General features: G+C 49.6%; 1 protein-coding gene and 1 long non-coding RNA gene across 2 annotated transcripts in view; both read left to right on the top strand.

Moving 5' to 3' along the window:
* Window positions 1–2,398: 2,398 nt before the first annotated feature.
* Window positions 2,399–5,570, top strand: LOC119706237. The gene is made up of 3 exons (XR_005258462.1): window positions 2,399–2,536; window positions 2,650–2,779; window positions 5,468–5,570. It is a non-coding gene; the product is annotated as an uncharacterized LOC119706237 (long non-coding RNA).
* Window positions 5,571–8,051: 2,481 nt separating this feature from the next.
* The window catches only part of RAF1 (Raf-1 proto-oncogene, serine/threonine kinase), a 63,497-nt gene continuing 60,365 nt past the window's right edge, over window positions 8,052–11,183 (top strand). The window contains exon 1 of the mRNA XM_038148903.1: window positions 8,052–8,389. The gene's annotated coding sequence lies outside the window, so the exon portion shown is untranslated. The remainder of the gene's footprint in view (window positions 8,390–11,183) is intronic.

Raw genomic sequence — 11,183 nt, 5'->3', positions numbered from 1 at the left:
CCTCCTCCTGTCTCAGGGGCCTCACGAGTGGCTGGAGGTGGCTGAAGTCCTGCACAGAGACCCAAAGGGTCCCCACCAGACCAGAAAAGAGGCTTCACAGCTGCTGTCCCTCCTAGGAATAACACTAGCATGGGGGAATCTAAATGTTCAGAATGACCAGAGCCTTCTTATACCATAATTGGTTTTCTGCTCTGTTCTTCGAGCTTGGGGAAATCTCATTTTAATTAGTATTTTTTTCATTATTTTCTAGATCTTCTATTTTTTTGTATTACAAACAGCAAGGAAGGAGTGGAAAAAGTTCAGGCTGTTGCACATTTGAACTCAAAAACTGCAAAAAGTTCCTATTCTCACCTGTGTAGTGCTCTTACAGTGCTGTACAACCTTCCCAACCCACAACTGGCTTCACTTCCTACCTGTCTTTGAGGAAAGTACTGAGCAAGACCCCCCCCCACTAAAGTCACACAAAAACCTCAGGGCTCTGTGGCTTTGTGTGGAATTCTCTGCTCTGAATCCGTGCAGGAGCACTGTGCTGAGATGTCAGGGTGGCTCTGAGGGGGTGGCACAGTTAGAACATCTGACCCCAGAAAATAAAGTTCTTATTGCTACTAAGGGATACTCAGGGAGCATCTAAGGGAGAACAGATCTGAAACTTAACTGCTGTTTTAATTTTGATTGGAGTTTCAAGGTCCTGCAGTGTGGGGTCTCGTGCCCCCGGATTGGGGTGACCCCAAAAGATGGAAAAGTCCCTCTTCCAACCCGTGCCTTCGAAGAAAGACTCAGTAGTCTTCTGTTGTCTGTTCCCAAGGTTGTTTATTGTTGGTTATCTACAAGATTCTTCTCCCTGAACTGCTGTGGCCCGTTCAGCAGCTCAGACAAAGGCACACTGCCCTCCCAGGGGGCTGGTGCCATCTTTTATATCATATATTACGTGTTACATGTTTATGCTTTTTCCCCAATGCCTGCTATCTATATTGAATGGTGACTTTCTACTCTAAACCAATCTGTGAGTGCCAACATCACCAAAGACATGGAGGCTGGGAAGGAGAAAGAAAGAGGACAGGGCACACCCAAATCCCTCCATCTTAGATCTCCTGACCCCCATGTACAAAACTTGGACCCCTGCTATAAGGCTTAAACCCCCCTGTACAGCACTCAAAAATCCTTCCTTTCACTTCGTGACTACTTCTACTACACTACCTAAACTTGTGTGTGTGGCTTGTAATTCTTCATACAGAGTTGGTAATTTGCTCCATGGGCGAAGATCAAAACCCCACGTGTGTCTTTGGCTGCATGCCAGGGTCTCAGAGCCCCCTGCCAGCGGCTCTGGCCATCCAGGGCACCCAGAGGGATGTCCTGGGTTCCCACACTGCAGAAAGCAAAGCTCCTCAGCTCGTGCACGGATTGGAGCTCGCCCCATCAGGAGCCGGCTCAGGCAGCAGGGGATGGAGCCCGGGCTGCCATCCCCAGCTGATACCAGGCATGGAGCCCGGGCACTCCTCCCTCCCTGCACATGAAACCAGCTCCCAACACCGCGGATCCAGTTTCAGCCACAAAGCACCGGGTCCTTATCAGCCCCAAGGAGTGCCTTTGTTCTCCTGCTGGCTCTTGACCTGCATCAGGAAGGCAAACACCTGCAGAGTTGCCTTTCCTGTGTCTGGGGCATGAACCAACAGCTGGGCAAGTCTGAAGTCCTGGATCCAGCACAAATCTCTCAAAACCCCCTTTATCTGTGTCCTTCCTGCTGCCCCATGCCCTTGGGATGCCCTGTTTGGCACGCTGATCAGGGTGACATGCAGAACTCTGTCATTGGATAAATCAGGGCAGCACGGAGAATTCATCCACGGGCATGGGATGGTGGAGAGACCAAAGCCCAGATTTCTTTCCCACAAGTCCTCATTTTAACCCAGGTGTAATTATTGGCTGGGAGGACTCTGGGATCCTCTCTTGGATTGCTCTCAGGGCAGTTTATAAATCCAACAGCTCAGTGCTTCCTGCTGCACTCCTGAACTCCTGACACCCCAGCTCACCCCAAACCATCAGAATCATCTGAATCATTCCGGTCATCAGCTTTATGAGGTAAGGAAAAAAAAGGGAGCTTTTTTTCCTCCAAAATTATATTACTTCTGCATCGCTTTCAGGCTCAGCCCTGTCCCAGATGTACAAAAATATCCAGTTTTCTATTTAGCAATATGGTGTGATTGCTCTCCTCTGAAAAAGAGAGAGGCTGGTGCAACTCCTCAGTGAGGTAATGGTCACAGGGGAGTCACTCCCCTGCTCACATTTGGCTCCTGCTTTCCTCTATAAAGCAATTTATGGTACGTGGAGGCTCCAGGGGCGTGGGAGCTGCATGAGAAAGGCAAACAGAAAGTTAACTATTGCATCATCCTCGAATGTCCAAGTGACCAGGTACAGCAATTGCTGTGAGAAATCCAGGATTTGGTTATTTTCCTTTTAATTTGGTTGAGTATTAAGCTACAAGAATGAGGGCATAGGGCATATTTTAACCAAGAGGGTTTGCAGTTAAGTCGATCAGAAGGTAAGAGATGTAAAAAGAAACCAGGTAAGGTGACCTGCTTTGATTCTGATAAAGAAATACTTCTTTAAGCACTGTAGTAAACCATCTAAAATGAATTTATTTGCTTATTTTAGCAGTGACATCCCTTAACTGCAGGCAGTATTCTGGTTTGCTGCAGCGAGGTACCTGCACTTCTGAAAGCACTGGCCTTCCTCTGGGCTGCACAAACAGCCAGAAATCAGACCCCGAACAGAAAGAAACCAGGTAAAAACACCGGAACAACACTCAAGAAGCAAGTCCAAGTCAGCAACAGAGAGGTATTGGTAGGAACCTGAGCTCCTTGAAAATATTCTTTGTATAAAGAATGCTTCTTCATCAGTGAACTAATTCAGGTCATTTCCCTGCACACAAAAAAATAGGTCAAAGGTAGTACAAAGTGCATATTATTAATGAATGTTCAGTTTATGGATATGTGCAGACCATGACACATAACAAATGAGGGGTGCAGTTCTTGTCCTGTTAAGGAAACACTTAGGAAAGGAGATACTGGAGCATTTTGGCTGATGGCACAAGTGACAGGCACATTGTCACCTGAGGTCTGGAACTGCACGTGAAAAATGTGTCAGTGAAAAGCCTGGATTGAGCAAAGCACCTCTGAGAGCTGCATCTGGCCAGCATTTGGCAGAGGAGCAGCTCTTCTATCTCAGTGGAGCAAGAGAGAGGAGATCACAGCCCCCCCGTCTGAAGGAAAATCCTCCTATTGAAGGAATTAATGTAAAGTGGTTTGGCTCTGCTTGTCCTGGCACACTGTACTCAACAAAAAAGAGAGACAAGATCTTCCATAAAGTAACTTAAATTAAAGGTGAGAGTCCACTTCTTCCTGGAGAGACCCCAAGTGCAGATACTGCAGATCAGACTGTGGGTACTCTCATTCCTCCTGAAAAACAGCCAGAATTGCTCTTTCTGAAGTTACAGCACTGAATAAAAACCTTTGTGTTTGAACTTGAATTATCCACACCTTCCACAACAATCTCAGTATAAACCCTGCCTTCTGCCCAGCACAGATCCCAGATTAATGGTTTTTACCATGTCCAAAAAAAGAAATAATAAATCAACAGAGCAAAGAGCAAGGACATGTCAGGGCAGGTAGGAAACAATCTCTTTCTAGAGATTGGTTGTAAATAAGCTGTTTTTTGGTGGCAGCTACACAGATTAGCATTTGAATAAAATACCCTTGCTTTGGAGAACAGAGCAGAATTTCTGTTTCCCCGATTCACAGGACTCACTGTCTGCTATACAAATATTTACATGGCAGGAGCTTAAGGCTTCTTGTGTGTCCTGCACTCAGGGACTCCCTCATCTGTATTTCTTGCTGAGAGAAAGGCAAAAAGTGGCTGAATGAAGCATGACAGAAGTGGTAACTCTGTGTTCCATCACCAGCACTCCTTTCCTCTGCACCCCTGCCTCGGGCTGCCGAGTGCACATCCTGGAACATCTGCCTGCTTCCCCTGCCCAGCACAAACTCTTCTGCAGCATCCATCACCCCAAAGCACTGCCCTGCATGTGCAGCGCTCTGTGTAAACACAGAGCACACTTAACATCACTTCAAGCAAGGAAATTTATTAAATAGGTTGTTATATCTCCCCCCCCCCCCCCATCATGCTTTGGGTCTCAGTATTTGTCCTGGCTTGTAAGATAAGTGTGCATTCTGTTTGCCCTCTGTCAGAGCTGGGGCAGTTCTCTGCTGTTCATGGGGCAGTTTTCTTTATCTCTCCCACAAACCAAGCCTCCCTCCAGGAGATCCCTTCTGTCCATGGGCCAGCGAGTGTCCCTGCATGGCTGATCCAATTCCATCATCCCACTGGGAGAAGCTCCACCATGGGGAGGAGCCAAGCATTCCTACCTGGATACAATCTGAGATTTTGGCACACCAGGACAGCCTTTTCCCACTGCACTCCCAGAGGAGCAGCTTTCTTCTCCCCTGCATTCCCAGAGGAGGACCAGGCCCATCTCCAGCACCCCTGGACCTCCAGAGGAGAACTCCAGCCTTGTGCAGGATCCCTGCTCCAGCAGAACCACAGCTGGCACTGCAGGAGGGCTGAGCCACCACTGAATGGGACTGTGCCACCACCCTGACCCACAGGGTGGCAGGGTCCCATTCTGACCCTGTCAGTGGGGTTTTGTATCACTGCATTTTTTATTTTATTTTTAGTTTCTTCCATAAAAAAGGATTGTTATTCCCGTATCATTTCCTGAGAGCCTTTTAATTTCAAAATTATAATAATTCGAAGGGACGGGGTTGACATTTTCCATTTCAGGGGAGGCTTCTGGCTGGGTAGTCCAGAGCTGCTCCCACTTGCCCAGGGACCAGCCCAGTCTCAGCACTCACTGCATTTTCTGCCTTGATCCCTCCTCCAAGCCCTGTGGACCAAGCTGAGAGATTTCCGAGGCAGTTGTAACATTCCAGAGCTCTCTGCCAGCTGCTGGGTCAGCTCATACTCCCTGGCAGAGTCTGTGCATCCAACAAGGTCAGAAACCAGAAAAATTAAAGAGCAGATCAGAAATTCCCTTAACAAATCACCATTACTCTTCTACCCCTTAAAAAAAAAAAAAAAAAAAAAAAAAAAAAAGAGCAAGGCAATGGGGCAAGGACACATTGCCAATTTTTGGCTCATCATTGAGCCTGAGTCTGAAGCACTTTCAAGGATGTGTCTCAGGCTGCCAGCCAGCAGCAGGAAGAGAAAGTGAGGCTTGGGGTCACTTCAGGAAAAATCTGGATGAGAGGAACAATTCTGTGGAAAATTTGCATCAAGATGAAAAACTAGCAAGTTTTTCACTTCAGCTGTGCTTGATGTGATGAGACTGCAGCATCACAGTGGCAACAGCAGCTCCGGAACTCTGACATGCAGCACTGAGGGTAAATAATGTCACTTTTCTTGTGGTTCCTTTTAGGAGTCCACTGACTTGGACAAAGAACATGAAGGGTTCACCAGGAATGGGCAGGACCAGGAGAACCAGGAGGAGATGTGATCCAAAAAGCATCTGAAAGGTGAGAGGATGAGGACACAGGAGAGTGCCTGAGGTGTGTTTTTCCAGTCCCTTCCCAGTCTGTGCCCCAGCAGAGCAGTGCAGGCAGAACACCGCCTGCCCCTGTGTGAGGTGGCACCAGGGACAGCTGGCAGAACTGCTCTAGTCAGACGAGCAAATGTGAAATAATGCCATCTTTGCCAGGGAAACATGCTCAGATTACTTAATTTGCCCAAACCAGTTTTAAATACGCCAGGAATTAAAAACCCCCAAATCTGTAAACTTCATGGGGTGGAGGAAACTGACAGGTCTCAGCTGCTCTGTTCAGATCTCTGCTTTCAACTTGTTTTGTTCTGCATTTGTTACATGTGAAAGGACAGAGAAGCTGCCTTGTAAAAAACTGATTTTCAGGCATTGTCAGTGTCGCACACCCTCTGGATCTTCAGGAAATCCATCCTGGCAGCCCAGCATTCCTGCCTCCCCATGTGGAGCTCTGTCACAGTCATATTTTCTGAAAAATCCCTTCACCCAGGATTTTCTCCTGGGAAGCTGAGAGACCTCAGAAAAAAAGGAAAACAATAATAATATGATTTGCTTCTCCTGTGTTTTGCTGCTTTGGAATGTGTTTGGAGATTGTTTCCCCACAGGTCATTGTTTCATTGGTTTCATGTGAGTTGTTTTCACTCTTTGGCCAATCAGGGCCAAGCTGTGTCAAGGCTCTGGAAGAGTCACGAGTTTTCATTATTATCTTCTTAGCCTTCTGTAGGTATCCTTTCTGTATTCTTTAGTATAGTATAGTTTAGTATTCTTTAATATTATACAGTATCATAAAATAATAAATTAGCCTTCTGAGAACATGGAGTCAGATTCATCATTCCTTCCTGCCACGGGGCACCCCACAAATACAACAGAGCTCTGTGCTGTCCCTGTCCCACGGCAAGCCCAGTGCTTTCTGTTTGCCTTGATTTCTCCTCTTTCCTGGCCCCAAACCCGGAGCCCTGCCAGAACACAGCGCAGTGCAACAGAGGGCAGGAGGGAGCATTCCCAGCTTTTGGAACTCTGTTCCCTGGAGGTTGCAGTGACTGCCCTGGCATGGGCAGGCTGAACCTCCACTGCAGCCCAGGCTCTGCTCCTGTCACCTCTGGGGAGTGAAATGCCTCCCTATACCTGTGTTTTCCTTCCTTGGACAATCACACTCTGTTGTAGACACGTTGCTGTAGTTACAAGTCCTGGAATAGTCAGGATGAACAATTTCTCAATCAGATAAATTGGCAATCCTTCACTTGCTTCTCTGCTACAGAGCAGAGAACTAAAAGGTAAGTTCAGGTAAGGTGATCCAGACTTATTCCAGTTGTACAGCTGGAAAGGAAAGGTAAAAACCTGACAGCTGGGTAGGAGATGTGGCACTGATTTATCTGGAACAGACCTGGGGGCTGCAGCTCTGTGTGTGTAAAAGGAGCCACCGTGACCTGGGACATGTGCAGTGACCTGCTGCCCTGTCCTGATTTACCCATCCCGGCCAGCCTTGCTGCCAGCAGCCCTTTCCGAATGCAGCCTGCACTGTGCACCCTGCCCTGTGTCTGGCTCACTGCAGGGAAATAGCCTGGCTTTTTTGGTAACCTCCTGCTTTTGGCACCCAGCTCACACAGATCTGTTTTGGGACAGACCTCTTTGCATCTTTGATTTTTATTTGCTCACCCTTAGCCCTCCCCAGCTCTTCTCTGTGTTCTGACGAGGTCCCCGCACTGCTTCCCAAGGCAGCAGACAAACGCAGGGCTGAGGCTGGCAGGCTGTGCCCAGGGCCGGGCTGGCAGGGCTGAGGCTGGCAGGCTGTGCCCAGGGCCGGGCTCTCAGGGCTGAGGCTGGCAGGCTGTGCCCAAGGCCGGGCTCTCAGGGCTGAGGCTGGCAGGCTGTGCCCAGGGCCGGGCTGGCAGGGCTGAGGCTGGCAGGCTGTGCCTGGCTGGCAGGGCTGAGGCTGGCAGGCTGTGCCCGGCTGAGGCTGCAGGGCTGAGGCTGGCAGGCTGTGCCCGGCTGAGGCTGCAGGGCTGAGGCTGGCAGGCTGTGCCCAGGCCCGGGCTCCGTGCTGCCGTGCCCGGGGCCGGGTGCTGCCGTGCCCAGGCCCAGGCTCCGTGCTGCCGTGCCCGGGGCCGGGTGCTGCCGTGCCCAGGCCCGGGCTCCGTGCTGCCGTGCCCAGGGCCGGGTGCTGCCGTGCCCAGGCCCAGGCTCCGTGCTGCCGTGCCCGGGGCCGGGTGCTGCCGTGCCCGGGGCCGGGTGCTGCCGTGCCCAGGCCCAGGCTCCGTGCTGCCGTGCCCAGGGCCGGGTGCTGCCGTGCCCGGGCCCAGGCTCCGTGCTGCCGTGCCCAGGCCCGGGTGCTGCCGTGCCCAGGCCCAGGCTCCGTGCTGCCGTGCCTGCCATCCCTGGCTCGCAGCGCCTCGGCTCCAGTTACACGGGCTGGCGTCAGGCAGGCTCTGCAGAGCGCTGCAGCTAAAAATAAAAGCATCCAAAGCACAAACCCCGAAGAGAGCGGGATGTTAAAATTCCAGGAAAGCTGGAGGAAAAGCTGGAGCAGCCCCGGGGGGAAAGCACCAACATTTTGGGGTGGTTTAAATTAAGCCTCTGGGTTTGCCAGTTCTCAGCCCTGTCAGCCGTGCGACCCTCGGGGCTCGGCCTGTGCCTCCAGGTATTTGTGCTCGCACAAAGGAGGCCTTGGAGCCTTCGGGAGGCAGAACCATCCCCGGCGGCCCTGCTGGCCCGGAGAGCTCCTAGCCCAGGCACACCCGGCTCAGCCCGGCATTCCCCTTGGATCCGAACCCCCGGGATGGTGCGGGGTGCGGGAACGCGCTTCTGGTGAGTCCTGACGGGTCTGATGGGGGGAACGGGCTGTTCACAGCTTTTGGGCACCTTTATTGTCTGGAAGGTGAACAATGGATCTGTGAATCCAGGCTAAAGGGTCAGGATCAAATACTTACCGAACCTGCTTCCAAAGGTTCAATTAATTAGTCAATCAGATGGAAATGCCCCAGTGCTGTTTCTAAGGGGAGGTTTATGAATTTTGCATGAAGGATTTGGTGGAAATTTCCACTTTTTCTGAACACAAATCATAATCTAACAATCTTAGAAATTGTCGTTTTCTATTTAAATATTAAATAGATACAGGGATTAATGTTTACCGGGTACAAAGTTGTATTTTGCAGTGTGACTGCCCTTTCCTGGAGCAGCACGGTTCCATGTCAGGCTGGCAGACTGCTTGCCTTAGACCCGACTGCAAAAACACTTTCTACATTTAATTGAAGCCTGTTTTAAAGCAGGAGCTTTATCTCTGCCTCTTTTTTGGGTGCTTTGAAACTAAACCCGCCAGGAATGTGAAAGTGAGGTTTAAAAGCAGCTGTGTGTTTGCATAACAATGGATTAAATCCACACAGTCCCGGGGCTCCCAGAGTCCATCTGCCCCCGGAGCTCCCTGCAGGAGGGCCAGGAGCTTCCAAACGATGGCTGAGATTAATGAGTGCAAAGGCCTGGCTTTTCTGAGTGTGCCACAGTTTAATCCTGGCTCTCCTTAGGGTTTTGTGAGTGCTGGGAGTCGCAGATTGAGCTGGGTTGGAGAAGACCTTTAAGATGAGCTGGTTGTGCTGCTGAGCCCAGGAACTGAGCCTGGCTGTGCTGCTCAGGGGCTCTGCAGGGACGGACACTGGGCCCAGCACCTTCCCTGGTGTGCAGTTTGGAGATTGGCTTTGGTTCTTCACCTTGCGAGAGACAACTGCTCACTTTGAAAATTTAAAAAGGTTTATTAAACCTTAACAAAAATACAACAAAGGACTAGATAAGGAAAAGTTGCAGCGCTGGGAACTGCCGGCGTGCATACCTCGTGGCTGGTTCATCTTCAAGATGGATATTCCATCATTTATACCCCTGGGAGTTGCATCAGCCAGCCCGGGCCCCTTCCAAAGTCTGTCAGTCAGCTCTTCTTTGCCGTTTATCGGTGGAGACTGCTTTCTTGTAACTTGACTGGAGATCAGGTGTTGCCATGCCACACCGCCTAAGCAACAAGCTTTGCCATTCCCAACTGCCCCATGCAAGGGACACGTGCACGCCTTCGTTTTGACATGTCCTAGACAACCCCGGCTGACTGACGGTCACAGTACAGGGGGGGAAAAGGGAACCATGGGGAGAACACAGGACATCTAAACTACAACAACAGAACTATACATCACCAAAGCTTTTCTTAATATTCACACAATAGTTATCTTTTAATTGCGAGAGCCAATCGTCTCATTGTCCATCTGTAACAACCTTAAGAACAGCAGCTCCTTCTGAAGGAAGCTGCAGGTGACTCCTGCTGACGTTGTTTGGGTGTTTGGAACAGCACAGGTGTTTTTAATGGGATCACGGAATATCTGGGCCGGGAGGTACCCACAGATCATCCAGCTCCCCTGCACAGACAGCCCAGATCCCCTATGCATCCCTTGGGCAGGGCTATCCCAGCACTGCATGTGCAGTGTGTGATATGTGTCACCTTCTCAGGCAGCTCCAAACCTGTGCCTGTGTGCCTCATGCAGCTCCGCTCCTTATTCAGGACTTTTCCTCCTGGCCCAAGCTCTGTTTCCCAGAAATCAGCTCAGTTTTTGTTTAAAGAGTTGCCTGGTACAACTCAGGTGTCCCCACATTCATTTTCTAGCAGCAGGTGCTGGTAACAGCTTCAGGGTGTGCCCAGGGTGCAGTCAGAGCTACCAACATCCTCAGGTTTTTGGATAGGAAAACCCCACTATTCACTGAAAATCTGCAATGCTCACTGACCTCGAGATTAGCCCTGTACTGATGTATTTCAGGCTCACCTCTCCAGCAGAATTACAATTAGCCCTCCAAACACCTGGGCCAAACTCACTTTTACTGCTTCCTGCAGTCATTAATTAAGGTAGCAGCTAATTTTGCACAGAATCTTTTATTTTTGGCTGTATTTTATAGAATGATTGCTGGAGCAAGTTGGATGTGTTGCATCTTGAGTATTACTGAGGCTGGAAAGCAGCCAGAACAACCAAGGAGCAGAACTTCCAGGCAGGTTTCCATATCTGCAGTAAAACTTGAGTCTGCAGCAAAGTTATCTGAGGAATTCAGGCTGTGAACAACAAATGGAAAGGGAATGACAAAGATATGAGGGGGGGAAAAAAGTTAGGTATTTTATGCTTTTGGACAGCTTCCTGCAGTTATATCACTGCATTTCTATTATTCTTGAGCAAAATCAGAGACAACTGGAGCAGCTCCAGTCATTCTTGGCAACCTGGGGAAATCCAAGGGAGCTGAGAGAGGTGGATCAGAGGTGATTCCCCACCCTTGTCCATTCATTCCAGAGTGAAATGGCCAAGGACCAGCATGTTGGGGATATTTCCCAGTGTTTTAATTACTTTGTGCCTCATCTTTGGCACAGTTTTTTGAGTATTCCATGTTTTTTTTAAGAATAAGGAGACTGAGCTTACTGTGTTCTGAATGTCAGAGCATGTTTCAAGGGAAAAAAAACCCCAAAACCCACTGATCCTCAAACAGCAAGACCAAAGCAGTTTCACCACAGATTTATGTGGTCTCATCAGTAAAGCACCTCTGCTATAAGGATAACTAATATATATTTATATATAAGGATAAACAAATA

Source organism: Motacilla alba, chromosome 12, assembly GCF_015832195.1.
Source record: "Motacilla alba alba isolate MOTALB_02 chromosome 12, Motacilla_alba_V1.0_pri, whole genome shotgun sequence".
In the NCBI taxonomy this organism is placed as follows: domain Eukaryota; kingdom Metazoa; phylum Chordata; class Aves; order Passeriformes; family Motacillidae; genus Motacilla; species Motacilla alba.
The sequence above is the reverse complement of the archived record's forward strand: the minus strand, read 5'-3'. Positions and strand labels throughout refer to the sequence as shown.